The 14,079-nt window shown below is 44.3% G+C and overlaps 1 protein-coding gene across 1 annotated transcript in view; it reads left to right on the plus strand.

Moving 5' to 3' along the window:
* The first annotated feature begins 474 nt into the window (after positions 1-474).
* DGLUCY (D-glutamate cyclase) overlaps positions 475-14,079 on the plus strand; it is a 78,328-nt gene continuing 64,723 nt past the window's right edge. The window contains exon 1 of the mRNA XM_049769922.1: positions 475-600. The gene's annotated coding sequence lies outside the window, so the exon portion shown is untranslated. The remainder of the gene's footprint in view (positions 601-14,079) is intronic.

Here is a 14,079-nt window from a genome sequence, read left to right on the forward strand (position 1 = left end):
CAGACACACAGACACACAGACACACAGACACACACACACACACAGACACACACACACCACACACACACACCACACACACACACACACACACACACACACACACACACACACTGGTTCCTACAAACTCTGAGGCTTAAGGAATACAGATGGGGACCCCAAGACAGAGGATCCCTCACGGTGCCTTAATGTATCCTTGGTCAATGCCATCAGAGTTGGGGGCTGGGAGGCTGGTGACACAAACATCAGGATTTTTCCAAGAGTCCTCGTAGCCCTGCCCTGCATTGTGACTTGCAATTCCACAGGGACACTCGGGCTAGCTGCTGGGCGCGTGCACGCAGGCCTGGAGGCTCTGCCCCTTTAAGAACCTGAACCGGGGTGCATACCGCAGAACCCAGCAAGGCTGGCCACGTGCTCCAGGAGCTGGCTGCAGCCCAGGAGACTGGCACCAGCGGCGCTGTGGGGACCGGGGCTGGCACTTGGCTGAGCAAAGAAAAGGCAGCTTTGTGCCTCTGTGCGGCCAGGCCAGCACACATTCTGCAAGGCGGTGGGAACAAAGAGCCGAACTGTCCGTAACCCTAATCCAGACGTTCCAAATAAACAGTAAGTCAGGAGGGCAGGGAACACAGCAGCGCCCCTCCAGGACCCCCCCCCCCCAAATGCCTGCACCCCACCCCACTTCCCAATGAGGTCTGGGGGTAGGGGGGCTACAGAGAGGCTGCAGGGCAAAACTAATCACCGGATAGAAAATTCCTGAAACTCCTCAAAATTTGCCATCCGAAGCTTTCAGTTTCTTGCTTTTGAAAACTTAAGGCTGAAGTTGCTGAGTTGTCATCTGTGTGCCCCTAAGTGGGCAGCGTCGCCTCCCTTCCCCTTCCCCACCCAAGCCTTTCAGTCACTGCCCCCCACACACACACTGTCCGATGGACCCCAAGGTCAGTGAGAGCAATAAAAGTGAAAGTGGAAACTGGCCCCTCCTGGGAGCAGTTGGCTTGCAAAATAGCAAAGGGATCCAGGCCTTCCAAGCAAGGTAGGTCGCACTCAGCAGTCAGGGCCCCTGCCTCTGGCAAGCTTCCCCGCCCATTGGCACTGCAAGCACCGAATGCTGCAAAAAATATATATTTCTTTTTGTTTTGTTTTTGTTTGTTTTTTGTTTTTGGGTCACACCTGGCTGTGCTCAGGGGTTACTCCTGGCTCTAGGCTCAGAAATCTCTCCTGGCAGGCTCAGAGGACCATATGGGATACCGGGATTCGAACCACCGTCCTTCTGCATGAAAGGCAAACGCCCTGCCTCCATGCTATCTCTCCGGCCTCCAGAAAATGGATTTAAATGTGTGTAGGGGACTCTTCCTCCCTTGCAGGCAACTGCCCTTCAGTTGTCACAGATCGCCCTATGCGCCCAGGAGGTGGTGCTGGCAGAGATAAGGAAGGTAGCACTGGCCAGTGTCTGGGCAGAGGGAAGGGACTCTAGTGCCATCAAGGGCTGGTGAGGAATTCAGGAAGGAGAGAGCAGAGTACCCAGAACAGGTGTCCCTAAACTCTGGACTGCAACCAACTGTGGCCCACCAAAGACATTTATCCTGACAGGTGTTTTTGCTGCTGCTGCCTGTCCTGCTTACTAGCCTACTCGCCCTGGAGCTTCAGTGCACATGTGTGGGATATTCGCCACCCCACCCCACCCCCTACTCCCCTCCTTCTCTCTGTCTCCGATTCTTCTTCTCATTCTTGGGCAGGGGTCCTCAAACTACAGCTTACCAACTACAACTACAAACTACAGGCCCATAGTTCCCATTGAAATACTGGTAAATTGGTTGATTTAACTTCATTTTAAATATTGTATTGTTCCCCCCCCCTTTTTTTTTACTTCAAAACAAGGTATGTGCAGTGTGCGTAGGAATTTGTTCATAGGGGTTTTGTTGTTGTTGTTGTTGTTTTTCGGCAGGTGCTCAAGGGTTTCTCCTGGCTCTGCACTCAGAAATTGCTCTTGGCAGACTCAGGGGAGCATATGGGATGCTGGGAATTGAACCACCGTCCATTCTGGATTGGCTGCTTGCAAGGCAAATGCCCTACTGCTGTGCTATCTCTCCGGCCCCCATTACAGCGTGTGTTATATTTTTTAATTATAAAAATTGCCCCCCTGTTTAAAAAGTTTGAGGACCCCTAACCCAGAAGAAGCTATTTCCCTGGAGGTGAGGTCAGGAGAGGAAGAGGGAGAGGAGGTGGCCTGCAAGTGGCTCTGACTTGTGACTTGTAGGTGAGGACCTCCCTCGGGCCATGGGACTTCTCTTGGGAGAGCCATCAAGATCCCTGACCTATTTCTGCTGGAATATGAGCATTCTTGGGAAAGTGGGTGGGGCTGGAATGCCACTTGAGACTCTGAGAGTCACCTTGGTCCAGGTCCAGGTTGCAGCAGGAGCATTGGTGCTGGGAATGGAGATGCCCCAGTCCCTGCTCCTCGCTCTGGTAACATCCTGGACCCTAGCTTTCTACCCACCCTGTTCCTCTTTACGTCTCTGAGTACTGCTCCAGTCTGGGTAACAGATTTTTTCTATGGTAAACATCCGTGCACATGTGTGTATTAGAGGTGTGGTAAGGTGCAGTGCAGTGCAGTGCTAGAATTGTGGTAGGCATGCGCGTTTTCAGTGGCTTTCAGTGAAACTCTCCCTGTTGAGAGGAGGATTCAGAATGGCACTTGCACCAAACCCAACACCCTCTCCTGGGCAGATTGAGCTGCTTTTTAAGGCCATCTGCCAAATTGCTAGAAGGTGTTTGCATGTAGAAAATGTAATTTTCTAGTATTTGGTTTCTGCAGCACTTGATAGCTTTCAAAGCATTTTAAGAAACACACACCAATTCCTTCCCCAGCAACAAGAAGGCAATTTGGATCTCCCTCCCTGGCTCTCTAGGAGAAATCGAACTACAGTAGAGACCGCAGGACTTGCATTGATCTCGCAGCTGCTTTGAAATCCTCTCAGCCCCTGGGCACAGCTCTTGGGAAAATGAAGCTCTATGGGTTTGACAGATGAAATCGCCAAGAGTAGGCCAGGGAGGGGTCTCAAAGGAGCTGAGTGCATACCTGGCATGCAGAAGTCCTGGGGTTTGATCCCAACACTGCATGGCCTTCTGAGCACCACTGGGTGAAGTCCTGGAGGATCCCAGATGGAAAGACTCCCCTAACACACACACACACACACACACACACACACACACACACACACACACACACACGTCAGCATTGTAAAGAGTTGCTTGGAAAAGCAGAGTGACTGAGATTCCTGTGCATCAGAGACTCTGGCTTGGTGAAGCTGCTCCCTAGCTGATCGCATTTATTTATTTTGTTTTTGGGGTCACACCTGTTGACGATCAGAGGTTACTGCTGGCTATGCGCTCAGAAATTGTTCCTGGCTTGGGGACCATATGGGACACCAGGGTATCAAACTGGGGTCTGTCCTAAGTCAGCCGGGGTGTGACCCAAAAACCAAAAAAAAAAAAATGTCCATTTGTTCAAAAAGGAAAGAAATGCATTTTTCTTCTGCTAATTTAGAGAAGGGATTTGAGATACTGTTTATCCCAGAGATTCCTTCTATCATGGGACACCCCAAATCTTAGAATTCTGCATTGTTAAAAAGCATCACCTCCAATTTTGGCTCCTGCCTGCAGGAAAAAAGATGAAGAGCAAACAGCCACTTCTAACAGGGTCACTCTCAGTCAGGCCATGACTTGCTACTCAGGTCTATTGGCCAGAATGTTTCAGCTACAAGTCAGCTGAACATGCAGTTTCCAGCATACCAGCTATATCTGCCCAACTGAAGTGTGGGCATTATTTTACTTTGGTTTAGTACATACACCAGTACTCAGGGGTCATGCCTGTCTGGAGGTACTAGGATTCAAACCATGGCTGCAGCCTCAGCTGTGAGCAAGGCAAGTGCCTTAACCTTTGTACCATCTCCTGCTCTTCCTGAAGGAATGAGGGGAACCGGGAATTGGCAATGAACTCTGCTCCTTATTGCAGCAGATGTGCGCTTTGGACCCGAACACAAGCCCTAACTTTTCCCAGACTGCCTGTTTCTCACCCGTGCTGTTTCCTGGAGGCCAGCCCCACCCTGGATTCCTTGAGCACAATCCAGGGATGGTTCTTGGCTTCATGTTTCCCATAAACTTCCCCTGGAGACTGATTAGCTCCTGAAGCCTGTTCCACTCCTGAAGCCTGTTCTCTTTCTACCCACTCCTGCAGCTCCAGGACTCTGCCTGCTATAAATGTCTTCCTTCCTGGATCTTTGCACAACACACTCAGCAAGCAGTGCCCATTCCTAGCTCCCTGACCTCTAGAGTGTCTCCCTTCCTGGGGCTCTAATCAAAGAAGAGGGCCTGTGTTTAGTCCATTCTCCTGGAGCCCCGGACACTATTTGAGACCTCAAGGCAGGCACCAAGAAACCAGTCTGCTGGTCTGGTGCTTAACTCAGCAGTCTCATGCTACTGCATGTCTGTGTTCTTTGGGCTCCATCTCCATAGCACACATTGATTTCAAGGGGCAATGAGAGCCTGAATCTAGCAAAGTGTGGATCCAACTTCCCTTCTGGTGACAAAGCATGATAAAAATGGGAAGATGAATTTCAGGGAAGGATACAGAAGGCCTTAGGAGCTAAATGATCTGACAGATACCAAGGAAAGTGGCCTTCAGGGAGCACCCACTGACTGTATCAGGTCCCTGCTAAAGATGATGCTCCAGGCAAGGCACTGAGTTATACTTAGCCTAACTCTTTTTTTTTTTTTTTTTGTCATTTTGTTTTGTTTCTAGTTTGGGAGTGCTCAGGGATTACTCTTGGCTTGGCACTCAGGATCACTCCTGGCAGTGCCTGGGGGACCCTATGGGATGCCCAGGATCAAATCTAGGTTAGCTGTATGCAAGGCAAGTGCCCACCGATTCACTGTACTGTAGTTCTCGCCCCTTCAGTCGAACTCTTGATGTGTTTGGTCTCCTTGCATTCTTGTGGTTCTGCATTATTTTTCTGTTTTTCCTGTTCTGTAGATAGCTTCAAATGTTGATCTCAAAGAACTAAAGGATACAGAGGATATGAAGCTATGTCTCTCTAGCTATGAAAGCCCTTTGCATTTCCTTACAGTGACTTTGAATTCTCATCTGACGGCCTGTACTAGGTATATCCATGAACTCAGAGTTCTGTCATCCTATGGTGACAGGAGCAGTATTTCTTGTGACCTACCTCCCTCTAATCATTTGTCCATGTATCTTCTTATAAACCAGAACCTCCCAGATGAGCCCCTGTTCTTTATGGGGGGTGGCCATATCTAACAGCATTCAGGAGTTATTCTCGATTCTTTACTCATTACTCCTGCAGGCTCAGAGGACCATATGTGATGCCGGAGATCGAACCCAGGTTGGTAGCATGCAAAGCATGCTGTGCTATCACTCCAGCCCCCTGTTGGTATTTTTAAATGGATTCATAAGCTTTTTCTATTCTAAATTATAGTCCTATATCTATTTGATATGTTCAGATACTTACTTGCAATTTTGGATTTCCTTTGCATTTTATGGCATTCTGAAGAGAGCTATTCATTTTCAAATTGGTCTTATGTAAGGAAGCTTTCCTAATTAAGGTCATAAAAATATTCCTTGATCTTTAAACTTCTTATTTTGTCTTTCATATTCAGACTTTTGTGGTTTGGATTTTATTCCATTTGTGTGTGTGGTGATGGGGCTTAAACTCGGGGCCTCACACAAGGCACATGCTCGACTTCTGGATTATGTTCTATCCCTGGATTTCTTCAGTTTAAATATTTTATCAAATTGTTGGGGGGGGGTCTGTGACTGTTGTTAAATTATAAAATAAATCTCACAAGTTTGTGAGATCACTCGCACACCGGATCTCTAACCCCAGACAGATGGGTCTGAAGAAGCAGGGTAGCAATGAAAGATTAATAAACCAAGCCAGTCAATAACCAGTTTGCATCTTGTGGTCTCTCTGAGCCAAAAGCCAGAGTGCCTCTTTATTTATTAAACCAATCCCCATCCCACCAGGTGGGACAGGGTGGAGTAAGATCCAGGTGATAATATCACCTTTTACATATATCACATACATAACATCACCTTTTACATATCAAAGAAAGAGGTTTACTGTAAAGAGGAAGATGGGGGAATATCTTTGTTTTGGGTTAATAGCTGGGTGTCCTCTTACATCAGGGGTCTCAAACTCGCGGCCCACAGGCCATTTGTGGCCCTCTGTACAACATTTTGTGGCCTGTGGCCAGCCTTCAAATATCACAGTATTCGCGATTATTTGCTTACCGAATAATCGCAATAAAAATTGCATTAGTAAGAAAAAAATCGCGGGGCCGGGCGGTGGCGCTAAAGGTAAGGTGCCTACCTTGCCTGCGCTAGCCTTGGACGGACCGCGGTTCGATCCCCCGGTGTCCCATATGGTCCCCCAAGCCAGGAGCAACTTCTGAGCACATAGCCAGGAGTAACCCCTGAGCGTTACCGGGTGTGGCCCAAAAACCAAAAAAAAAAAAAAAAAATCGCATTAAACATTTGCATACCCCGAGCAGTTCCTTGGCTAGCACTTGCAAGGCAGACACCTTACCTCTAGCGCCACCTCACCGGCCCCATATTAATACGATATTTTATTGCGAATATTCGGTAAGCGAAATCCCTTATGCGGCCCTGCCTCACCCCGACTTTGCCTCCTGCGGCCCCCAGGTAAATTGAGTTTGAGACCCCTGTCTTATATGAAATCATTAGCTTTTGGTGCTCCTTTTCCACTCCTATCTGCAAAGTCCTTTGTTGTCAGCTGTTGTTACATAGAAAGTGTAAATTTTTTTCCCAGCTTTCTTGCATTTCATCTTTCACCTCCTTTGCTTTATTACTGTCACTATGTCCAGGAAAATTTCTCTGATCTCCCCAGTGATGCTCCCAAAATTGTCCCCAAAAATGCAGGGCTGCATTGAGGGACCAAAGTGAAGAGATTGCACCTCTGCAGTAGCACTTGCCTGCCCTCAGAGCACACTGTTTACCCCGCTACCTACTGAAATAAAATAATAAATAGTTACTAGCAAAGATGAAAAAGAGATCGCAGAATACAGGGCCTTGTTTTTCTTATTAGAGTCAACAGATTTAAACTTGCTCCATCAAATTGCTATCAAAACTTCTGAAAGTTCTCTTTTTTTCTTCATTTTGACACTGATCAGGAGCCATGACAAACATCTCAAAGATATTGAGTAGTTTGAGCACAGATGATACCGTTCACCTAAACCTGGGACCCGCCAGCTGAATGGAGATTGCTGAGCCACGTGGCCTGGGATGGTGGAGAAAAATCCATCCACCTCCATCCTTCATCCACCACCATCATTAATTATTTAATGCAACACTCCATCACTATTCACCTCCATCCAAACCCATCCTAAGGGCCTTATTTATTAATTAATTCAGTAGAAGTGTATAGTAAAGGGACCATAAAAGCCTTCATATTGTGTGACTATTGCCATATTTCATCTCCAGGTCCTCTTCATTATCATAAACAGCAGTGTGGTACCCATTCAATGTAACTCCCCATACTCTCCTTTTCCCTCCCAGGAACCCTGTTTTATTTGTGTCTATGGAGATTTAACTATTCTTGAGACAATTATATCATCCTGTTGTGGAAATTCTCACTGAAAGCCAACCAAAATAACTAAGGCATACTCCTTGAAAAGTGAGAAAGCACTGTTTTATTTTATTATGTATCAGGCCCCATCAGCTCTGTGTTCCAGAACTGGGCTCAGAACAAAGACAAGCGCCCTGTTTTATAAAATATCTGATGGGTCTGGTGCATTGCAGGCATCTAGCAAGAGAGCACAGGAGCAGACATTCCCATGCATATTATTTTGCCGAGCAGGGTATGGACCATCTCAAGGACATGCGAAAAATGCACCTAGGTCGCAAAGTTTATAAAGCGAGATTAGGACCATCACAGGGACATCCCAAATGCATTTCTTGGTCACAACACCCAGACTCAGCTGCCCCTTGGCAGTTTCTGCTTTTCAGAATTAGCTTGTTTGAAGTGTTTGCAGGAATCTTTTGTTTTTATGAATCCCAGAAAAAGCATAGAAACAACTTAATAGCACAGAGGGTTTTACTGGCAAGGAACTAACTTCAGTTGGACAGGTTGTGGACCAGAGAACAGCTTCAGAGAGCATAGGAAGTTTGGTTTGATTCCAGCAGAAGCAGAGTGATATAACAGCTTATACACATTCTAGTAGTTTCTAGGAAGCTCATACATATTCACAAGGGACAACACATAACTGAGACATAAAAAGAACATACATCAAGAATACAGATAACGGGGCCGGAGAGATAGCATGGAGGTAAGGTGTTTGCCTTTCATGCAGAAGGTCATCGGTTCGAATCCCGGCATCCCATATGGTCCCCTGTGCCTGCCAGGAGCAATTTCTGAGCATGGAGCCAGGAGTAACCCCTGAGCACTGCCGGGTGTGACCCAAAAACCACAAAAAAAAAAAAAAAAAAGAATACAGATAACATGGACAAACATCGTGAGGGTGTGTGTGTTAGTATGGTAATGAAGAGAAAGTAGACTGGAGGTCGAGATGGGTTCTACTACACAGATTCCATAGGCTTGTACTGTCCAGCCAGGGCCCTTCTCAGCACAAAAATGTCCTCAGTTAGAGCCAATAACATGCAGAGTGGCAGCTTTGCCCAGGGAGAGGTGGTGACTGAATTACATACAACTACATACAACCCTCTGAGCTACATACAAGCCATTAATGAAAAAGCCTATACTCACTTTCCCTAACCCCAGGGGGTCTTTTTAAAACTTTGGAGCAGTGCTGGTGGAAAAGGACAAAGTCATAAAATTTTTTGATACCTGTCATGAAGTTCTGGTTCCATGGCTGCTTAGGGATCAGCCAATCAAAAGACAAGGTGAAAAATCAAAGTAAAAGCTTTCTTCGCAACATGGAGGCAGGTTGGAAGATGGCAGACTCATTGTTTCAAAACAAACATCTTGTCTGCACCATCACAGGAAAAAGGTTTATTAGGGAAAGAACAGGAAAGGAAGGGTGGACTGAAGGCTCATGGTGTCAGAATGATCAATAAAATCACTTTGAACTGGTCCCCTAAGTCAAACAGTTGTGTCGCTTTGCAGACACACTGCTTTGTTTGAAAACTTGCACAAAGTTAGGGTAGACTTTTGGGCAAGAACAAAATATTTTTGGAAAGTGTAAACTAAGGACATACTGTCATTGTTGTTAAGCTTTGGGGCAAGGACAGTCATCTTTGTCTAATATTGAGCTAATATAATTTCTGGACCTAAGTCAGAGGTTATGTCTTTTTTAATTTAAAAAAAATTTTTTTTGTTTTTTTTTTGGGGGGGGGGCACACTCAGTAGCACTCAGGGGTTACTCCTGGCTCTACACTCAGAAATTGCTCCTGGCAGGCCTGGAGGACTGTTGCAAGTCAGCCCCTGAAGAGGTTGACTGATGGAGGGATGAAGGATGAGGCCTTTCTCCTCCAGCCTGGACCACATGTCTGTTACCCTGTTCAGTCGGCGGTTCTGAGGTGAATGTGGGGGAAGAAAGCTAACAGGCAGTCAGGCTTCCGAAGAAAACAGCTCTTTATACTATGAAGAGGCCGAAGCCAAAAGGCCTGAGACTAGGCCCCAGGAAACAAGCCTCTCGCCTTCCATAAACCCTTGCTTTTTTCCCCCAGAATCAGGTACCACCCAATGGTGGGAGCAGAATCAGGTACCACCCTAGGGTGGGAGCAAAATGCCAGGTCACACCCTAGGGTAGGGCACAATCATCGATCAGGGTAGGGTCAGTAACATAATAATCTCATTAAAATGTTTACATACACAACAGAGGACCATATGTAATGCTGGGATTCAAACCACCATTTTTCTGCATGCAAGATATGCCTTCATGCTATCTCTCCAGCCCCAATTTTTTTTAATTTTTATTTAAACACCATAATTACAAACATTACAAAATTACAAAAATTACAAACTACAGACTGTAGTTGGGTTTTAGTCCCAAAAAGAAAAACCACCCCCCTTTATCAGTGCAACATTCCCACCACCAATTCACTCCATATCCTTCCACCCACACCCCCTGCCTGTATTTTATACAGGCATTCTACTTCTCTCACTCATTAACATTGTCATGGTAGTTGTTAGTATTCTAACTGCACTCACCCCTCCTTGAGGTGAGCTTCAGTTTGTGAGCCAGTCCTTCTGGCCCTCATCTCTAGGCATTATTACAATATTGTCTTTTATTTTCTTAAAACCCATAGATAAGTGAGACTATTCTGTGTGTCTCTCTCTCCCTCTGACTTATTTCACTCCGCATAATAGTTTCCATGTCCATCCATGTATAGGAAAATGTCATGACTACATCTCTCCTGATGGCTGCATAATATTTCATTGTGTATATGTGCCATAGTTTCTTTAGCCATTCATCTGTTGAAGGGCATCTTGGTTGTTTCCAGAATCTGGCTATTGTAAATAGTGCTGCAATGAATATAGGTGTGAGGAAGGGATTTTTGTATTTTGTTTTTGTGTTCCTAGGGTATATTCCTCAGAGTAATATAGCTAGATCAAATGGGAGTTCAATTTTCAGTTTTTTGAGGAATCTCCATATTGTTTTCCATAAGGGCTGGACTAGGTAGCATTGCCACCAGCAGTAAATGAGAGTTCCTGTCTCCCCACATCCCCGCCAGCACTTATTGTTCTTGGTCTTTGTGATGTGTGCCAGTGTCTATGGTGTAAGATGGTACCTCATAGTTGTTTTGATTTGCATCTCCCTGATAATTAGTGATGTGGAGCATTTTTTCATGTGCCTTTTGGCCATTTGTATTTCTTCTGTGAGAAATTGCCTGTTCATTTCTTCTCCCCATTTTTTTGATGGGTTAGTCTTTTTTTTTTTTTTTCTTGTTAAGTCTGTCAGTAACTTGTATATCTTAGATATTAGCCCCTTGTCTGATAGGTATTGGGTGAAAAGTTTCTCCCAATCTGTGGGTGGCTTTTGTATTCTAGCACTATTTCCTTTGAGGTGCAGAAGCTTCTCAGCTTAATATAGTCCCTTCCCTTTATCTCTGTTTTTACTTGTATGGAGAGTGCTGTTTTTGCCTTGAAGATGCCTTTAGTCTCAATGTCACGGAGTGTTTTACCTATGTGTTGTTCAATATACCTTATGGTTTCGGGTCTGATATCCAGGTCTTTAATTCATTTGGATTTGACCTTTATGCATGGTGTTAGATGAAGGTCTGAGTTTGCTTTTTTGCAAGTGGCTGACCAGTTAGTTGTTCCAATACTACTTGTTAAAGAGGCTTTTCTTGTTTCGTTTTTCATTTCTTTCTTCCTTTATCAAGGATTAATTGATTATATATCTGGGGCACATTCTCTGAATACTCAAGTCTATTCCACTGATCTGAGGGTCTGTCTTTATTCCAGTACCAAGCTGTCTTAATGACTAGCTTTGTAATACAATTTAAAATTTGGGAAAGTGATGCCTCCCATACTCCTATTCTCAAGGGTTGCTCTAACTATTCATGGATGTCTATTGTTCCAAATGAATGTAAGGAGTGTTTGATCCACTTCTTTGAAGAGTGTTATGGGTATCCTTAGGGGAATTGCATTAAATCTGTACAATACTTTGGGAAGTATTGCCATTTTAATGATGTTAATTCTGTCAATCCATGACCAGGGTATGTGTTTCCATTTCCGTGTGTCCTCTTTTATTTCTTGAAGCAGGGTTTTGTAGTTTTCTTTGTATAGGTCCTTCACATCTTTAGTTAAGTTGACTCCAAGATATTTGAGTTTGTGTGACACTAATGTGAATGGCCTTGTTTTTTTAATGTCCATTTCTTCGCTATCATTATTGGTGTATAAGAAGGTCATTGATTTTTGTGTGTTAATATTGTTCATTTTGACACTTTACAATATGAATCTATTGTTTCTATAAGCTTTTTGGTAGAGTCTTTACAGTTTTCAAAATATATTATCATGTCATCTGCAAACAGTGAGAGCTTGACTTCTTCCTTTTTTATCTGGATACCCTTGATATCTGTTTCTTGCCTAATAGCTATGGCAAGAACTTCTAGCACTATGTTGAATAGTAGTGGTGAGAAAGGGCAGCCTTGTCTTGTACCATATTTTAGAGGAAATGCTTTTAGTTTATCTCCATTGAGAATAATATTTGTCATTGGGTTGTAGTAGATGGCCTTGTAAAAGTCAGAGGTTCTGACTTACAATTCTGTATCCTTATCTTAGGCTACTAGGAAAAGACAAGTTAGAAACATCTACTCCTTCCCAGAACACCTTGTTGGGTTTCCATTTAGAATTTAACTCCAGGGTCTGAGTGATAGCACAATGGTAGGGCATTTGCCTTGCACACAGCCTCAATCCCCGGCATCCCATATGGTAGGTACCCTGAGCCTGCTAGGAGTGATTTCTGAGCACAGAGCCAGGAGTGGCCCTGAGCACTGCCAGGTGTGGCCCAAAAACAAAAACAAAAACAAAAGAATTTAACTCTTCATTTCTGGGGGGGTTGGTTTGTTGTTGTTGTTGTTTGTTTGTTTTGGGGCCACACCTGGTTGTGCTCAGGGGTTACTCCTGCTATGAGCTCAGAAATTACTCCTGGTTTGGGGGACCATATGGGATGCCAGGGATCAAACTGAGGTCTGTCCTGGATCAGCCACATGCAAGGCAAACACCCTACTGCTGTGCTACTGTTCCAGCTCTCATGGTCATTTTTTAAACTTGTATTTGCTGTTGAGTTGTGAAATTTTGTCCATCAATATCAGTGGCTACGATGCTTGGGTTTTTTTATGCAATTTCAGATTTTATTATAACACCATGATTTACCAAGTTGTTCATAACACAGGCACTAAATGTTCAGACACAAATCCCACCACCAGTATGACCTCCCCTTCACTAGTGTCTCCAATTTCCCTTCACCACTCTAACCTGCCGCCTTGCAGACACAAACAAATTTTCTTCATATTGTTTGGTACAACACAGAGGAAACATGAAAGTATCAAAATTATCAAAATTTAAATCAATAAGGTCAATTTGAAATAATTGAAATAATTGTTCTATATCTCCATGGTATAATTAAAGTCTACTAGGATTTTCTAACTAAGCCTTCTGTGTTACTGTTTAAGCTCACTGAGCTTAATGGTTTTCTATGAAACTTTCGGGATTCTGTTTGACTGACACTATAAAATTTTGAGATGCCAGAATCTATGGATCTAAAACAAATTTGGTGGCTTGACATTTTGAAAAACATTAAGTGGAAATGAACCATTTCTGTCAGACTGTAGGGTCTAGAACTGGACTATTGTGGCTTCATGTAGAAAGGGGAATCTGCCCCCACCCATACTGAGAAGGTTCCAGAGTTTTCACCCAGGACTAGACCTCCTGGGAAGAGTCAGCAGCCAACATTTATTTTCTTTCAGGGCTTGGTAGAGGAGCTGAATTGTTTTTCTACCGGGATGTGGCCTCAAGGACTATGGTTTTATATAAGTGTTGATTTTTGGTAAAGGAAGTGCCCTATCTCCATCAGTGGTTCTTGAAACATTATTTGGCATTTTCCAGCCCTTTTCCCTTCTAAATAAATTTTGAAATCAATTTCTTTACCAAAGTCTTGTGGAGATTGTGATCAGGATGGCAATATATGTATGCCTCATTCAGGGGAAATGGCTATATTTGCAATTCTGTTCTGCCTGTTTCTTCCTCCCATAACCATACCTTCTCCATTTATCTAGATCTTCTTTACTTATTTATTGTTTGTTTATTGGGAGATGTGGGCCACACTTGGCAATGCTCAAGGATTTCTCCTAGCTCTACACTCAGGAATTACTGCTGGTGATGTTCAGGGGACCATGTGAGATGTCTAGGATAAAGCCCTCGAGGAAGGCAAATGCCTTCCCCACCATACTATTGCTCCAGCATCTCTTTAGGTCTCCTTAATGTTTATTTGTTCTGTTTTCTTTCAAAGGATTTTCACAGGTTCTCTTTACTCCAGCGTATGTGATATTTGTTTATGTGGTTCAATTACTGCCTTTTCTAATGA

The sequence above is a fragment of the Suncus etruscus genome, chromosome 3 (genome assembly GCF_024139225.1).
Source record: "Suncus etruscus isolate mSunEtr1 chromosome 3, mSunEtr1.pri.cur, whole genome shotgun sequence".
NCBI classification, from domain to species: domain Eukaryota; kingdom Metazoa; phylum Chordata; class Mammalia; order Eulipotyphla; family Soricidae; genus Suncus; species Suncus etruscus.